The sequence below is a fragment of the Lactuca virosa genome, chromosome 8 (assembly GCF_052849685.1).
Source record: "Lactuca virosa cultivar CGN04683 chromosome 8, Lactuca_virosa_CGN04683_v6, whole genome shotgun sequence".
NCBI classification, from domain to species: Eukaryota; Viridiplantae; Streptophyta; class Magnoliopsida; order Asterales; family Asteraceae; genus Lactuca; species Lactuca virosa.
In genome coordinates, this window is record NC_136433.1 from 154802224 (window position 1) to 154821710 (window position 19487).

Genomic DNA, 19487 nt, shown 5'->3' on the forward strand with positions numbered 1-19487 from the left:
TTTCCTAAGTAACTAAGATTGGGAATTTATAAGTGTTTAGTTACTTAGTATTTATCATTAATACTTTTAATGAAGGGAGAATTATAGTCCTTGTCCTACCCGTTCGGCTAACGACCCTCCACCAGTCAAGGAAGCGGTGGGTGAGAGTGGACACCCATTAAACTGCCATTTTATAGGCAGTAACCTTATACCCCCCTTATAGACCGGCTTCGTGAATGAGGCCTACTAACGGTAAGACTGACTTGCTCTTATACATATATTTAAATATTATTAACTTATAATATTATAAAGTATAAGGGTTGAATTTTAACTTTTAAAATTCTAAGGGCTAACTTGGAATTAAAGTATTCATAAGTGAAAATTTTTCAAATTCCAAAACTTGAGGGCAAGTTTTGAAATATTCAAAACTAATTAATTCCATAACTTATTTGTTTAAAGTAGTTTTAATTAAAAAAACTCTTCAAGTTCCATAACTTGAGGACAAGTTATGGAAGACTTTAAACTAATAAAAGAATGTAACTTTTCTTTATTTTTGTAACTTATGGAACTAATTAAGGTTACACATTTTATCATTTAATGAAGTGACTCTTGAACCTCCATAACTTGAGGACAAGTTATGGAGTCATAAAACCATTTAATGAGGACAAGACTCTTCATTTTTGTAACCTTTGCCAACTTTTATGAGTTTTATGATTCTTAAATGTGACTTTTCATATAACTTGAGGACAAGTTACAAAAACACACTTTGGAATCAACTCATAGATTAAAATGGATTGAAAACAACTATTTCACACAACTTTTTTATTAATCTAAGAACCTCATAAGAACAAGATAATTCAAATCATCAATCTTCAAGAAATTAGCATGAACATACAAACCAATACAAATCTTGAAATTATGACAATTATCTTAGAAATTGGATTAGCATGAACATTACCACATCAAAAACAAGTTTATAAGTCCAAAAACATCTTAGGGTAATGTTCCTAGTCCAATTCCAGCCAAAACAATCGAATATATGCATCCAACTCGATTTTTCAGCTACTTTTGCAAGTATAACAAGAAAACAAGCCTAGGCTCTGACACCACTGATGGGTTATGAGCATTCTAACACTCCTAAGTGTACATGCAACCCTAAATACCTTGGATCTATGTTTTCTCTATTATACATACAATTATGAACATCCAAGGTATTATCCTAATCTAGCATACAAAATAATAAATATAACAAGATAGAATACATACCTCTTTGATGTAGAATGTCTTCATGAAGCTTGAGTGCCTAGTGCCCCAAGTGTGACACCTCAAATGGTTCACACAACACCAAATACACTTGGAATAACTTGAGAGAAACTTGAACACTCCTTGAAATCATCTAGCCCTCACACTCATACATTAGTGTCCGATTTCTTGAGCCATGAGATTCTTTTATATGGTGGCTATTAGGGTTACACCATGTAACTCATAACTTTACCCATTCCTTATGCTCCATGGATTTTAACCTCCATGGAGTATCCATGGGTCACCCCATGGACTTAGTCCAACATAAGGAATCTTGGATCACAAGCCCACATATATAAGAATGAATGATTTACACAATCAACCCATATATTTAATTAGTCTCCTTTTGATCACTTAATTAATTCCAAATTAATTCTTGATCAATACTAATTAAATAACCTTATTAATATATTAGAACTTATAACATATTAACCAACCTTAAGTGTTATTTCTCTCATTATAGTCTATCCAAATGCATGATGCCATGCAACCCAAATGGACCATGCCGGGTCGGGTCAAGTCTTACCAATTATAGTTATGGACTTAGACATTAATCCAACATTATTGACCCGGTGTAGATGGGTTTGGGTTCTGGTTTCTAGTGGGATCAGGCAGATGGTTTTAGAGGAGGCTCATAAGTCTCGCTTTTTGATACACCTGGGAGCCTGTATCGGAATTTGAGACTAAGTTATTGGTGGCCGTGTATGAACATGAAGATAGTCTTGCGTGTTGAGAGGTGCTTGACCTGTAGGATGGTCAAGGCCGAGCATCAGAGACCACATGGCAAGCTACAGCTTTTGGAGGTTCCCATGTGGAAGTGGGAACAAATCACCATGGATTTTATCACCAAGCTACGGAAGACTGCCAAGGTTTTTGATGTTATATGGGTCATTGTGGATCGATTGATCAAGAGCGCCCACTTTCTGGCCATTTGAAAGAGTTCTTCGGACGAGAAATTGGTCGATTTGGATGTGCGTGAGATTGTTGCTCGACACGGTATTCCGGTCTCCATTGTATCAAACCGAGATGATCGGTTCACTTCCCGATTCTAGCTGAAGTTCCACGAGGAACTGGGTACGAGTCTACATTTCAGCACTGCTTATCATCTGCAGACCGAAGGCCAGAGTGAGTGGACCATTCAGAAACTTGAGGATATGTTGCGGGCTTGTGTCATAGATTTCGGCGGGAGTTAGGATTCATACCTACCACTTGCGGAGTTTTCATACAACAACAACTATCACTTCATCATTGGTGCCCCGCCTTTTGAGTTGCTGTATGGTCGAAGATTCCATACCCCAGTCTGTTGGGGGAGGTTGGTCACAGAGTCATGAGAAGGACTGAGGTAGTCCTTCAGACCATGGAGCTTATTTAGCAGATCAATCAGAGACTGCAGACAGATCATAGTCGGTAGAAGAGTTATGTCGACCGACGCCAATCATAGTTGGAACTTCAGGTCGGCTATATGATACTACTGAAGGTCTCACCCTGGAAGGGTGTGATACGCTTCAATAAGAGGGGGAAAGTGGGTCCCCGATATATTGGACAGTTCCGTGTGATTACAAGGTTAGGCAAGGTGGCCTACCGGTTGGATTTTCTGAGTGAGCTCATCTAGATCCACAACATTTTCCATGTTTCACTGTTACGAAGTACGTGTTGGACGATGAGGACGTTGTCCCTTTAGATGGTATTCAGGTCGATGAGTGCCTGAATTATATTGAGAGGCCGCTAGCGATAATGGAGAGAAAGATGAAAGTTCTGCGCAACAAGGAGATACCTTTGGTAAAGGTTTAGTGGCAACATCGGAAAGGCTCCGAGTGGACCTAGGAACCAGAGGCGGAGAAGCGGGAGCATCATCCTGAGTTATTCGTGATAGCCGACTTCGATGAAAAAGTCTAGTTCAAGTGGGGGAGAACTGTAACATCCCGATGATGAGGTAATTTCAATTTTAACCCTAAGAATGAAATAATATTGCATTTTGACCCTTGGGTTTGAGGAAGTTGCAAGAATAGCCCATAGTGGCATTTTGGTCATTTTGGCTAGGAGGTTAGTACGTTGAGCGTACGTTGTGTACATTATGCGTACTGGGGCGGACCCTAGTAAGCTGGGCGTACATCGCGTACGCAGGGCGTATGTGGTTAACCTTCAAACCCTAATTTTCAGGGTTTTGTCCATATATAAGCATCATTATCTCTCATTTCTCATTCCCTCACCAGTCTCCATCTGAGAAAAATGACCCCAAGATAACCCTAAGTGAGAAGAGTGCATCTTGAGCTTATATTTATGTCTTGTGGCATTCTTGAAGAAGAAGAAGGTGGTGAGAAGAACTTGGGGCTTGGAAGCAACTTGGATCTGAGATTATCTCCTTGCTAGCATCCTCCAGGAGATAAAAAGTTTATAACTTGATCATCCTATCTTGTAGATCTATCCATTTCTTCATTTAGGGCACTTTTGGTCCCAAATATGGTGATTCTTGAGCATAGCATGCTCTTAACCAAATATGTTGTCCTTTTAGACCTTATGAGGGGTCTTGAGTCATAAAAATGTGGTTTTGATGCTTAGTTTTGCTCCATGCATGCTATAGAAGGTCTTAAGGCATTAAGATATTGAGATTTTATGTATTAAGCACTTAATGGACATGCAAAGTCATAAATTTAAAAACTTTATGACTCTTAGTGATATTTTGGCCTTGGATCTGAATGTTGGTCGTGAAAGCTTAATGCATTAAGCTCTTATTGAGGAAATGAGGTTCTGAGCGTACGTCGTGCGTACCTCAGCATACGCCACATGTATGTGCTAAATTTCGTGACTCTGGTCAAAGCTCAGGTACGCCGAGTGTAGGAGCTAAGTACGCCCCGCGTACTCAGCTGAGTGGACCAAGTTGACTCCTTGACCCGTTGACTTTGACTTTGACTTTGACTCTGTCTTTGACCAGGGTTGACCAAGATTGACTTAGGGTATTTTGGGTATTTTGAGCTATAGTTGAGCCTTGGTCTCTATCTGTTGAATAGGTGACATGTAGAGCCGATATTTGGAACAGTGTATTGTTCAGCTTTTCGTCAGACTGTGAGGTGAGATCTCCTCACTGTACTTATGGGTCGAAGGCACCAAGGTCGACCCATCGGATTAGATATCCTGATTTGTTGTATGCTGCTATGCGGAGTTATGTGGTACTCATTATGTGATTAAATTGGTAGATCTGTAGGATTACATGTGTTATCTGTTATTAATTGATAATGTTATCATTAATATGTTATAGTTTACTGGGTTGAAGCGAACCAGTGGATAGACTGAAGGCCAATATACCCAGGGCGGTCCGGATAGACTGAAGGCCGGCAAGGTGGACCAGTTTGGTCGAAGGCCCAAGAGAGAGGTCCAGATAGGTTGTAGGCACGGTGAGGCGGTCCAGACATGCTTAAGGCTCTATATGCATGTTGTTGTTTGTTATGTTTATGTGGTGGTACCTTCGGGGGACTCACTAAGCGTTAACTTACAGTTTTAGTTTTGTTTCAGGTACTTCTGAGAACTGTGGCAAGGCGAAGGCTTGACCGTACACATCCTTGGTTTTATGTTGTTGATCTTGGGAGACTCTAATTTTGAATAATGTTTTTAGAAACAATGGTTATGTAAACACTTCTTTTTAGTAAATGGGTTGTTTTGAAAATTTTAAATTTGTTGTGATTTTTGAGATGTTACATAGGGGTTGGTCTTTGTTTACTCCGAGGAGATCTTGTATGTGTCTTTGGAATGGGATCATCTGTAAGTTGGGTTAGTTAAGAGAATGTGGGTTCGAGTTTCAAACTTTATGGCCGATACGAATGGGGGAATGGAGGTATACGTATTTTTTCATGATATAAGGAAAGGAGATATGCCTCTTGTGGTATCTTTTCATAGGATTTATGCTCTAGATATGCATAAACAGACCTCGGATAGATCGGTTGTCGTTTGGTTGGCACATGAAGTCACTCAGACGTATCCCTAGGGGTGGTGTTGAGCAGACACAATGGGATGGTTTTATTTCCTTGTTGTAAGATTTTCATTTAGATTCTAGACTCGATAGACTGGGTTGGCTCATTGACGTGTCTGGCAATTTTTTCGTCTCTTCTACTTGTGCTTTTCTGGATAATGGGATGCTTTTTCGGGAGGAATGGAGAATCGATGTAACAATTGATTTCCTATCAAGTTGAACATTCCTCTTTGGAGAGTGTGGTTACATAGTATTCCCACTAGAGAGAGACTTTCATATAGGGGTATTATGGTGGACTTAATCACATGTCCTGTCGGCTCCCATTTAGTAGAGATGATGGAGCATCTTTTTGTAGGTTGTATAGATATTATAGATTGATAGAGGTTTATGGCGATTTGTTGGGGTGTTCAGCTTCCTGATTCAGTTAGCATTTGGTCTCTAGTTTCTTTTGGGCGGATACAACTAGGTTGTTAGGAGAACAACCGAAGGCTTTTGATGTTGTGGTGTTGACTACATTATGGTGTTTATAGAATTTTCGTAATTCCATTTTATTTGTGACGGTTTAACCTAGGAAATATTTGATTTTTGATGATGTGGTAGATATGTCCTTTTTTGTATTTCTGAAAGGTGTAGTAAAGCTAAGTTGGTTTGAATTCCTTGGTTACAAAATCCAAGTTTATCTACTATTTCGTTGTAATCGGTCTTTTTTCTAACGTCTAGCTAGCTTTTTAATAAAATTATGTCGTTTCAAAAAAAATATACCAAAGGAGTATAATTATTGATAAGTAATGTAACACTAAAATAAGTCAAATGATAATAATAATTCATATATATTTATAAAATCATGTCCACCGTATTTGTTTTTAAACGATAAAAGTTTATTGAAAAGAATCCAACAAGAAGCTGGAGAAATTTTAAAATAAAAGATAAAAAGGTAAGATAGTATTCATCTTTGAGTTTTCTAAATAAAGATAGTAGTTAGAAAAAGTATTCACCAAACTCATGTACTCTTATATTTATTTACCATAACATGGTGGTTAAACTATATATGTATTTTCGATTAATTCTTTTATGTTTTATGTTTTTATTTTTTTTCTGAATATCGACATATGTCCTGCCATTATAATGTATGTTCATAACCCAACGTCCACCTTCGTTGGATACCATTTCTCTATTAATTTCTTTTACGAACTAGATACTAAAGGCTTTTTTGGCCTAATTTCTCAAAGTTGAAACTGCATTTCTACACTCCTATTTCCTAATTTCTTCTTTCTTGTCAATTGATTAGATGGATGAGAACCTAACGTAGGATTCCTCTTATGTGATTACACAAAAAAGCAGTAGACCAACCAAGACAACTCTAGAACAGATCAACAGCAAGCCCTAAAATGTTTTAGGGTTTCTCGTTGAGGCACGACACGTCCAACATGATTCTTCGGGTTTTAGAGAGAGATGAGAGGAGTTCGATTTCTCTATGGTTTTTAGCTGGAAATCGAATGATCTGATGTGTTGGATTCCGAAAATTAGGCCTTCTATTTATAGGAAAGGTTTATGAGTCCTTATCAAATAATAATTTGTCCACCAAGTAATTATTTATAAAGCAAGTATATATACAGAAGATTTGAATTTCAAATCTTTACTGTAACACCCCATTCCTGGTACGAAAATAATTCTCTAAATGTTAATTTTATAAGAGCTACTCGACGAGTTGGTAGCCCTAACTCGTCGAGTAGGTGCGAGCTGGACCGCGGGGTTTAAGTGGACTACTCGACGAGTTAGAAATGGACTCGGCGAGTAGGTCCATCAGGAGGAAACCCTAATCCTTAGGGTTTGCACCCTATTTAAGCATCATTATGAGTCCTCACCCCAGCCTCCATCACCTCCACAGTCTATTCTCGAAACCCTAGCAACCATTGAGTGTCTTAAAGCCTTTCTTGCCATTTTTGTGTGATTTGAAGTTAGGAGAAGGAAGAGATCCATTGGTGATTCAAGAAGAGGCAGAAGATCCAGAGTTTTAGTTGCATTTCAGAGCTCTTGAAGGTATAAAGTTTGTACCTTGACTTATTTTCACTTAGATCTTCTTGAAAGCTTGTTGTTGCCACTTAGGGGGTCCTTTCCAAGATAATTTCGGGTAGAGAGCTTTTGGGTCTATAAGGACTTTAGATCTAGGCACTCTTGAGCTCCATAAGCTCAAAGTTACCACCTTTATTCAGCCAAGATCCCATTCTATGCCCTAGACTCTCATTTCTAGCTTGTTTTGGGTGATTTAGCTTCATTGCATCATGCATGCACGTAAAGTTAGCAACTTTACGTGTTATTCTAGCCTAAGGAGTCCAGATCTATGAATTGGAGGCAGTGGAATCACCTAGGAACGACTGTATAGTCTGAACATGCAATGGACTCGCCGAGTTGTTCTTGGCACTCGACGAGTCGGATCGATGTCCCCAAACCCTTCTTCGATTATTAGTGATACCACTGAGTTAAGTAGATGACTCAGCGAGTTGGACAGGAGTGAGACTCGGAAACAAAGGAGCTCGACGAGTCCAAGGTGAGACTCGATGAGTAGAATCGAGATGGGTTGACTGAACTCGACGAGTCGGTAGAGGGACTCGACGAGTTGGGTTGACTGAGAGTTGACTTTGACCTTAGCGTTGACTCTGATCAGAAGGGTAAAATAGTCATTTTACCCTGAGAGTAGTTATCAGTATTTGATTTAGTGTTTATGGAATTTGTAGCCGGGGAGTTCCGGAGCAGCATTTAGACAGTTTCAGATTTAGCATCTCAGCAGCCAGCGTTTCGAGGTGATTTTCCTTCCAGTAGGAACGGGTCTACGGCCACAATGCCGGCCCGTTTAGTTAGTAGTAGTTCCGGACTTCGGTTCGATGCAGTAGTTCAGTGTGCTCGATGTCTTTTTGATTCAAGCATGTCTTTGTGTTATGTGTTCTGGACTTCGGTCTGATGCAGAGGGCAAGGCCCTGGTTAGTTCCGGACTTCGGTTCGATGCAGTTTCCGGACTTCGGTCCGATGCAGAGGGCAAGGCTCTGGTTAGTTCCAGACTTCGGTCCGATGCAGTTTTCGGACTTCGGTCCGATGCAGAGGGCAAGGCCCTGGTTAGTTCTGGATTTCAGTTCGATGCAGCTTCCGGACTTCGATCTGATGCAGTGGGCAAGGCCCAGTAGTTGCTTTATATGTTATTGTATGGTATGTGTAGTTTGGAGAGCTCACTAAGCTTCGTGCTTACAGTTTCAGTTTTGGTTTCAGGTACTTCAGCTAACAAATGGAAGGGCTCGAGATGATGGCATTGTTGGATTAGTGTCTAAGCCTGTAACTATATTTGGTAAGTACTTGACCCGGTTATGCATGGTCCTTTTGGGTTGCCTTCACCATAGCTACTTGACAGGGTGATTTATATAGAGAGAAGAATATTATTATATTAATATGTTATAAGAATAATATATTAAAGGAATAATAATATTATTTAATTAATATTAGTCATAAATTAATTAGGAATTAATTTGGTGACTAAAAGAGGTTAATTGAATAAAGGGGCTTAAACTGTCAAATGTGTGATAGTTGAGTTTTGGGCTATGAATCCTTATAGATTTTAGGGTGGCTGAATTTAGGGTTATGGACTCCTTGAATTCATCCAAGCCTTAATCTAGAAGATTCCTTGGATTGCTTAGGGCCTAAGTTATTCAATTAGAGTTAAGGATGTAACCCTAGTAGCTCATAGTATAAATAGAGCCCATAGGTGAGGGAAATCGGCCACCTTGTTGCATTAGAAACCCTAGAGCCGATTTTCTCATCCCTCCTCTCTCTCCAAATCATCCTCTTGCTAGTTGGTGTTTGTAAGCCATTAGAGGAGTGACAATTGTGACTCTAAGCTCCAAGAACAAGAAGATTCAAGCAAGCAATTTAAGGTATTCTTCTAGATCTGATTTCATATGTTATGATTCAATTGTTTACTCTAGATCTTGCATCATAAGCCTTGGAAACATTGCATATCAATTAGAGAAACCTAGATCCAAGCATTAGGGTTTGCATGTGCACATAGGAAAGTTCTTATGGCTCAAACCCATCAGTGGTATCAGAGCTTAGATTAATTTCTATTGAATTGATGCTTTGATTGATTGCTTTTTACATGAAAAATCGTTTTTCTTGTGCCCCTGACTGACAGACTCGGTGAGTCCCATTGTGGACTCGGCGAGTAGCATGAACTCGGTGAGTCCATAATGGGACTCGGCGAGTCCGAGCGGCAGTCTGAGTTGATTTCGGGATTTCTTGCTGTTTTGCTTGAGGATACTTGCCTTAATTGTTTTGGGTCATTAAAATCCGAATTTTATCATATATTTGAGTATATCTTTGACCAAACAAAAGATAATTACCATTTGATTGAATAATAATTTCCTTATATGATAATAATTGATTATTTGAATTAATTGGTAAATTGTCTTGCAAGTAATATTGACTAGGTCAAATTTAGATAATCATTAAATTAATTAGTTGATTTATATTATTTGCTATTTGATCCTTTATCTTTTGAAAAGTTCAAAACTTGTCCTCAAGTTTTGAAATTTAAGTTTTGTGATTAAAAGTTTAATTTGAACTAATTAAATTTCAAACCTTAGAATTTTACAAGTTTTAAAATTCAACACTATAGTTATAATATTATAAGATTAATATATATATATATATATATATATATATATATATATATATATGTGTGTGTGTGTGTATAACTTAAATGCTAGTCTTACCATTAGTAGGCCTCATTCACGAAGACAGTCTATAAGGGGGTATAAGGTTATGGCCTATAAAATGGCCGTTTAATGGGTGTCCATTCTCACCCACCGCTTCCTTGATTGGTGGAGGGTCGTTAGCCGAATGGGTAGGATCGGGCAAACCTTTCCTCATTAAAAGTATAATGAATCTATATAAAGTAACTAAATGTTTTTACAAAATTCTCAATCTTAGTTACTTTAGGCAAAAGTGAATTGATGCAATTCCATGAAATTACACTTTGTACCCTTGCTAAGACGTTAATGGAGCGCGTGTGGTTAACCGGCACATTAATTGGGTTCTAAGCAAAGGTGGCAAAGGGTGACTCATTGTTTTTTATAGTTCGATGGAGTGTGTGTGGTTAACCAGCACATCGAATAGGTAACTGTAACAATAAGGGCACCATGTACATTTGCATGGTTATTCACACCCACTTTGTGATCCTCGGCATCCCAGTCACAAACGAGAGGGGCATATCAAGATTTAAACATGCCATTGAAAAGTTCAATGTATCTCAACAGATCTAGGAGTTTTCAATACATTTAAAACCTAATTTCTTTTTCGGTTTTCATGGTGGAGAATTAGTGAATCGACATTCACTTGCCTTCAAATTTTTTACTTATTAGATTACGGTATCCCTCTTCTAATTTGTGAATAATGTTGTTGGTTCCTAGCCCTAATTTTTCATTTGGGTGATTAATTTGGGAAAATCATTTCTAATCAACTTTGTTCTTTTTCCATTTCAGATGTCGAACGCAAACAACAATGCTTTTGGGTCAAACTCCTCTGGTTCATTCTCACTCATGAACTTGTGTGGGAAAGTGATCTTCGATGGGACCAATTTCAGTAATTGGATCCGCAATATTCGCATGGTCACTCACTACGAGGACAAAGAGTATGTCCTCGACGAGAAGCTTAAGGAGATTGATATTGAAACTCCTACTGCCGATGAGATCGCGGCCTACGAGGCCCATGAGCGTGATGCCACGAAAGTCCATTGCATCATGCTCGCGACTATGACTGCTGAACTTCAAAAGTCCTATGAGGACAAGTACCCCTATGAGATGCATCAGGATCTGCTGGAACGCTACCACCAGAGCGCTAGGCAAGAGAGGTATGAGATCATCACTTCGATGATCACTACCAAAATGGGTAACAGAGAGTCCCTTACCGCCCATCTGCAAAAGATGCAGAGATATGTTGATCGCCTGCTGAAGTTGAATGTGAACTTCAATGAAGAGCTAGCAATTGACATTATCCTTCACTCATTGCCTTTCTGTTATAGCCAGTTCCGCATGACCTACCATATGAATAAGGAAGAGGTCTCCTTGAGCAAGCTTCAGGGTTTGTTGAGGACTGCTGAGAGCAACCTCAAGGATAAATCTGTTGCATCACCTCCCACTCCAGCTGCTACCCCTGTCTTGGCAATAGGGCAAGGGAAGGGTAAGAAGAGGAAGGCCTCCTCAAGGGGCCACCACAAGGGAAAGTCTCAAGATGGCACCTCTTCTAGTGGAACCAAAGTTGGTTATGCTAAACCCAACTCAAACCCCAAAGAGGCAGAGTGCCACCACTGCCACAAGATAGGGCATTGGAAGAGAAGCTGCCCAGAATATCTACAGGCCATCGAGGATGGAAAGATCAAGCCATCTTTCGCAGGTATTTACACAATTAAATCTAATAGTTTATCACATGCTACTTCTTGGGTTCTTGATACAAGATGTGGTTTTCACATATGTTCTGATTTGCAGGGACTAAAAGGAAATAGGGATGTGGAGCGTGGAAGGATGAATCTGATCATGGGAAACAGAAGATCGTCGCCTGTGACCAAGATTGGAGTTTATTCCTTAGTGCTTAGTAATGGTTTAGATTTAAATTTGAATAATTGTTGCTATTCGCCAGATATGGCAAGAAACATCATTTCATTTCATGGTTTATATAAACAAGGCTTTAGATATTCATTTGATAATGAAAAGGGTTCTATTTATGCTTATTTTAATAATGTTTTATATTTTGAAGCATTGCCTTGTAATGGAATATATGAAACTGTGATGGTTGTAGACAACTTAGGAAATGATGTATTGTGTGTGGATTCTTCCAATAGTATGGATAGAGCATGCTTGTGGCATTATCGTCTTGGACATGTCAACAAGAAACGCAAAGCCCAACTCCAAAAGGATGGAGTGTTGGAGTCATTCGACCTTAGGAACGATGACGTGTGCGAATCTTGTTTACTTGGAAAGATGACCAAGTCACCCTTCACTGGCACTTGTGCGAGGGGTGAGGGTTTATTGGATCTCATACATACAGATGTATGTGGACCCTTTAGATCCACCACAAGGGACGCGAATCGCTTTTATGTGACTTTCACAGATGATTATAGTAGATATGGGTATATCTACTTGATCAAGCACAAGTCAGAAACCTTTGAAAAGTTCAAAGATTTTAAACAAGAAGTGGAGAATCAATTGGGCAGGAAAATCAACATGCTTCGATCTGATCGAGGTGGAGAGTACCTAAGTCTTGAATTCCACGACTACCTCAAGGAATGTGGAATAGTTTCACAATTGACGCCACCTAGGACACCACAATTGAATGGTGTAGCTGAGAGGCGTAATCGAACCTTGCTAGACATGGTTCGTTCCATGATGAGTCGTGCTTCACTACCTATCTCATTCTGGTGGTATGCCTTAGAGATTGCCGCCCATATCCTTAACTTAGTACCTACAAAGAAGGTTGCCAAAACACCTCACGAAATATGGACAGGGAAAGCTCCCTCATAAGCACATATCAAGGTTTGGGGTTGCGAGGCTTTCGTAAGACGAGATACTCACGACAAGCTCGAACCTCGTAGTGAGCCATGTATTTTCATCGGCTACCCACAGAAATCCTTTGGATATCTCTTCTACAGACCGAGTGACAATGTAGTCTTCGTTGCGAGGAGAGGGGTTTTCCAAGAGCGAGAACTCATAAGCCAAGGAGAAAGTGGGAGGCAAATCGATCTTGAAGAGCTTCAAGAGTCGAGCGATGAAGGAACCTCTAACACTGGCGCTCAACCCGAGGAGTAAACTCCGGTTGAACCGATTGACGAGTCATTACCTCTTAGACGTTCCGAAAGGGTTAGTGTTCCACCCCAGTTCTATGGTTTTCATATTACTGTGGAAGGGGATACGTTCATTAGTGATAGTACACTAGTGAATATGGACAAACCTAACAGCTATAAGGAAGCCATGGCAGGCCCAGAGTCTGCGAAATGGAAAGAGGCTATGGACAGCGAGATTCAATCCATGTATGACAACCAAGTTTGGAATTTGGTTGACAATGTACCAGGTCGTAATACGGTCGGATGCAATTGGATCTTCAAGAAGAAGACTGACGTGGATGGAAACGTGCACACTTATAAAGCGCGATTGGTTGCGAAGGGTTTCACTCAAACTCCTGGAGTTGACTACGACGAAACCTTCTCACCAGTTGCGAAGATAAAGTCTATCAGGGTGATGCTGGCCATTGCTGCAATATGGCAAATGGATGTCAAAACCGCTTTCCTTAATGGGAAGTTGGCTGAGGATGTTTACATGGCTCAGCCAGAGGGTTTTGTCAATGCGAAGCATCCCAACAGAGTGTGTAAGCTTGAGAGTTCCATTTATGGACTTAAGCAAGCGTCTCGCAGATGGAATCTTTGTTTTGACGAGAAGGTCAGAGAGTTTGGCTTTCAGCGAAGCGAAGACGAATCGTGTGTATATGTCAAGGCCAGTGGGAGTGTAGTAAGCTTTCTCGTATTGTGTGTCGACGACATACTACTCATAGGAAATGACATCCCGACACTGCAGGAGGTTAAGTCCTGGCTCGGGAAGTGCTTTGCTATGAAGGACCTCGGAGAGGCTTCCTATATTCTGGGAATAAGGATAGTGAGAGACAGAAGTAAAAAACTAATAGGACTTAGTCAGAATACTTACTTGGACAAGGTACTAAAACGTTTTAGTATGGAGAATTCAAAGAAAGGGGAGTTACCAATCCAAAGTAATGCCAAGTTGAGTAAGACTCAGAGTCCGAGTACTAAAGTCGAGATAGCAGAGATGAGCCGAGTACCTTACGCTTCCGCAGTTGGCTCGATCATGTACGCTATGACTTGTACTCGCCCTGATGTGGCCTTCGCTTTGAGCATGGTCAACAGATATCAAGGGAACCCTGGCAGAGCGCATTGGATCGCAGTCAAGAACATTCTTAAGTACCTTCGGAGGACCAAGGAATAGTTTCTAGTCCTCGGTGGGAGTGATGACTTAAAGGTGCGAGGGTACAACGACACCAGCTTTCAGACCGACAGGGACAACTATCGTTCGCAGTCGGGCTGGGTCTTTACTCTTAATGGAGGAGCATTAACTTAGAAGAGTTCCAAGCAGGAAACTGTAGCTAATTCAACATGCGAATCAGAGTACATTGCAGCAAGCGAAGCGCCAAAGGAGGCAATATGGTTGAAGAACTTCATTGGAGACCTTGGAGTTGTGCCAGCCATAAAGGAACCCATGGAGATTTTTTGTGATAATGAAGGATCGGTTGCCTTGACCAAGGAACCAAGAGATCACGGTAGATCTCGACATATCGACAGAAAATATCACTTTATTCGACATCGGGTGAAAGAAGGACTCCTCGTAGTGAAGAGGGTATCGTCAGAAGATAACCCAGCAGATCCGCTTACGAAGGGACTGAGCAGGGTTAAGCATTTGCAGCACGCTAGGAGCATTGGGCTGAAGGAAGATATTAGTTTAGATTAGATAGTTTGGAAACGTGTAATAGATAAGTTGTTATTAACATTTGATGATTAAATAAAGGAGTATTATTTATTAGTAATGTTACTGTCTTATGTTAATCTTTTACCTATTGTTTCATTTTGCATGTTTTGACTTCCTGAATAATTAAGTTATTTGATAATAATCGAATTATTCGAACGGTCCACAGTCGTTCATATGTTGGAAGTAGATATGAATGAAGACTATCATGAATTGGTGTGTAGATTGTCTAAAGTGTATTAGACATAGCAAAGGTTTGCTGCAACGTTCATGAGTACTTATGAACTTGATTTGAGCATTGGAATAAACCCACACTTGCTGGAATCACTTCATGGAATCCATCACGAGTGATCGCAAGATGGTAATATCATATGGTCTTAAAACCTAGATATATGGTTTATTGTTTGCTAATTGGTTATGCATTGATAATGCGCAAACGCATCAGTAACTTGATGTTATAAAACACATTGTTGTGTATGATTTGATTAGTGGATAGTAAATGCATATAAGTCGAAGTTTATCTGTTCCTTTTATCCTAACAGGGTAAAAGCGATATCAGGGCCCCTCGATGATTTGATTTGACTTATGTGCCAAGCCCGGTCAGGACTGAATTGATGTGTTCAATTAAGTTCTATGTCAAATGAATCTGAGATCGAGAAACCAATTGCTGGACAATGAGTATGACAATGTTCCATGTAATTGTCCGCACGATATCTAGAACAGAGGATTATACGATCCCTTATCTGAAGGACATGTTACTGATAAGATCAGAGTTTGACAACGTCTTTGAGAGCTACGATTGCTAATCGGATTGTGCTTGCATTTATAGTTACTAGACTTATCCAAGTGGGAGACTGTTGGATTAGTGTCTAAGCCTGTAACTATATTTGGTAAGTACTTGACCCGGTTATGCATGGTCCTTTTGGGTTGCCTTCACCATAGCTACTTGACAGGGTGATTTATATAGAGAGAAGAATATTATTATATTAATATGTTATAAGAATAATATATTAAAGGAATAATATTATTATTTAATTAATATTAGTCATAAATTGATTAGGAATTAATTTGGTGACTAAAAGAGGTTAATTGAATAAAGGGGCTTAAACTGTCAAATGTGTGATAGTTGAGTTTTTGGCTATGAATCCTTATAGATTTTAGGGTGGCCGAATTTAGGGTTATGGACTCCTTGAATTCATCCAAGCCTTAATCTAGAAGGATCCTTGGATTGCTTAGGGCCTAAGTTATTCAATTAGGGTTAAGGATGTAACCCTAGTAGCTCATAGTATAAAAAGACCCCATAGGTGAGGGAAATCGGCCACCTTGTGGCATTGGAAACCCTAGAGCCGATTTTCTCATCCCTCCTCTCTCTCCAAATCATCCTCTTGCTAGTTGGTGTTTGTAAGCCATTCGAGGAGTGACAATTGTGACTCTAAGCTCCAAGAACAAGAAGATTCAAGCAAGCAATTTAAGGTATTCTTCTAAATCTGATTTCATATGTTATGATTCAATTGTTTACTCTAGATCTTGCATCATAAGCCTTGGAAACATTGCATGTTCAGTTAGAGAAACCTAGATCCAAGCATTAGGGTTTGCATGTGCACATAGGAAAGTTCTTATGGCTCAAACCCATCAGGCATGGCACACACCACAGTTTTAGCCTGAGAGTTAGACTCTGATATTTTGATATGATCTTGACACTAGTTTCGATTTGATAAATTTATTACGACATTTTGAGATACATGATCCATGGATTTATCTTTTAATATTTGGTATTATGGTTTAGTAAAGTTTTCAAACAAAAATTTTTGGGTTGTATTTTTGGGATGTTTCAAGTTGGTATCAGAGCCTTGGTTTGAGGGATTCAGGCACACTCTCGGGTGTGACTGGACTCAAACTAAGGAAATGGTAAAAAGATTTTCAAAAGAAAAATGTTTTCAAAGGAATTTTTGAAAAAGAGAACTTAAAAAGAAAAGAGTTTTAGAAAAGCAAAAAGAATTTTTAGAAAGAAAAGAACTTTGAAAAGAGAAAAAGGGTGTGGTGCATGCAATCAGCCGAGCTCAAGTAAGTACTCCCAAATTACCCGTACAAGTTTATGATATGATTATCAATTTTAGTTTCAGTAGAACGGCATGCTAGAATAGGAGTAAGGATCTAGGAGGATGTCTTATGTGCCTGTTATATGTGTTTCAGCTATATGAAAATTGTATGTTAGTATTGAGTAGACAGTAGTAGGATAGCCTGTTTAGGTTATGCCTAATAGTATGAGCTTAGCATTGTATGCTAGTATAGTTTCTTGTTATCAGGATAGGATTTCTTGAGTAGTCTCCTGTGTCTGAATTCTGCTTGCTTTGTGCTTTGTGGGACTCTGCGTGATGGGAGTTAGTCATTAGGTGAATACGTCACGTCACATGTGATCAGGTTTGAATAATCTCAGAGTGACGAATTTGGCCCTATTGCGCAGCTCTTTTTGAGTCTAACCGTTGTAGGGACGAGTCTTCTACTCGAAGGATTATCTGATCCTCGTCACATGTGATGGTATTCGGGTAATGGCTAATTGGCATTACAAGGAGGCCTTCAGCAGCTGAGGACTGGGTTGGGTAGAGTCATAGATTTCCCTAGGGCAAGCCTAGGATGAGAGTAGTAGAGATCAGTAGCAGTAGAAGTGACTTGGTGGAGTCAAGGCAGTTCTTGAGGAAAGTACGGATAGATGTGGAAGGTAGTATGGGCCCGTACTACTGAAAGCAGAGGATCCGTAATTGAATCGAGGAAGGCTGAGATGAGGCCAGGAAACTTGTAGTACTAGCGATCCCTCGAGATATATCAGTGTTTCTGACGTTTGTCATGATGTGTTTTCATAATGGTGGTTTTACGCCCTAGGCCAGCAGTCGGCAGTTCAGGAGCCGGCGAGGGATCAGGATCAGGCTCGGGGGTCGAGCATCTAGATAAGCAGACCAGGGAGTTCCTCTCTTCAGAGGTTACTCGCACCATACTTGAGCAGACTCATGTGATCTTCGGTTCGATCAAGGAGGGTATTTTAGAGCTGATGGACGAGAAGTTGAGCACCTTCTGTGCTGAGGTGGCGGCCATGATGGGGTCGCGTACACTCACCTTCAGGGAGTTCTGGGCTTGTTGAGCTCCAGACTACCATGGGGTACGGGATCCCATTGCGAGTACCAGGTGGTTGGCGGATGTCGCCAATGCGTTCCGCACCAGCAGATGTCCCGAGGGGGACAAGGACAGACTAGCATCCTGTCTTCTGAAGGACAGGGCACGAGATTGGTGGGAGGAGATCGGGCATGTTATCGGAGATGACGCAGCTCTTGATGCGATGACCTAGGCTGATTTTTCTACCAAGTTCAAAGCCGAGTTTGCACCGGTTATTGAGGTGCAGCAGTTAGCCAGGGAGTTTCAGGATCTCACTCAGACTACAGAGACAGTGGCGGAGATTACCGCCAAGTTCAGGGAGAGGGCTCTTCTCGTTCCTCAGTACGCGGCTGATGAGGAAATGAAGAAGGCCCGTAATCATGAGATGTTGCGGAGTGATATCCTCAGTTTGTGAGCCGGTCCAGCTGTAAAACGCTGGATGACATGATTGTGAGGGCTCATGAGAGAGAGAGATAGATTTGGAGATGGAAAAGAAGAAGAAGCCAGGGGCGGCGTCTGGCACAGGGAGTTTGGGCAAAAAGCCAAAGGTAGCGGATCACAGATCCAGAGTACAGCAGAGCCACAGTAGGTGTGGCAAGTGTGAGAGATTGCACGATGGGGCGTGCAAGGCAGGGATCTCCGGTTGCTACAAGTGCGGTCGGACCGGGCATATAAGTAGAGATTGTACAGCCACCACCACCACCACAGCAGCTGATCTGATTTGCTTCCATTGCAATCAGAGGGGACATAAAAAGTCCCAGTGTCCGAGTTTAGCAGCAGCAGGGTAGGTGGAAGCACCTGCCCCTGCTACTTTGAGGATTACAGACGGCCGTTAGGGTCGGGCTAAGGCGCCAGTGGAGAAGAGTAGAGCTTTCCAGATGACAGCAGAGGAGGCGCGAGCAACTCCTAATGTGGTGACGGGTATGTATTTTCCTCTTATCTCTGTATTTGATATTGATTGTTTCTCATAGTTATATGTTTTCGTATAGGGTCGTTCTTAGTGAACGGCATTTCAGCTACAGTATTGTTTGACTCGGGGGCTACCCGATAATTTGTTTCACTTACGCTTAGCAAGAGGTTTAGCAGAGCTCCGGGGGAGCTGGATTGTCCACTTGAGGTTGAGATAGCGGATGACAGGACCGTCAGGGTCGCGAGAGTACATAGGGGGTGTTCGCTGCAGTTATTTGATGAGCAGTTTTCAGTGGACTTGGTTCCTATTCCCCTGCGAGGGAATAAGGTTATAGTGGGTATGGATTGGTTGAGCCCCAATGGGGCAGTGATTGATTGTGAGCTGCAGTTAGTGAGGGTTCGCACTCCCAGTGGGGGAGAGTTAGTGATTCAGGGCGAGAGGCCACAACGCGGACCAGTTCTTTGTTCAGCAGCGAGAGCGAGGGGCTACGTTCAGTAGGGTTGTGCGGGGAACATCGCCTATGTTATAGATGCCCGGGAGAAGGGTAAGTCGACAGTTGACGATGTACCAGTAGTGCGAGAGTATCCGGACGTATTCCCAGAGGACTTGCCTGGGATACCTC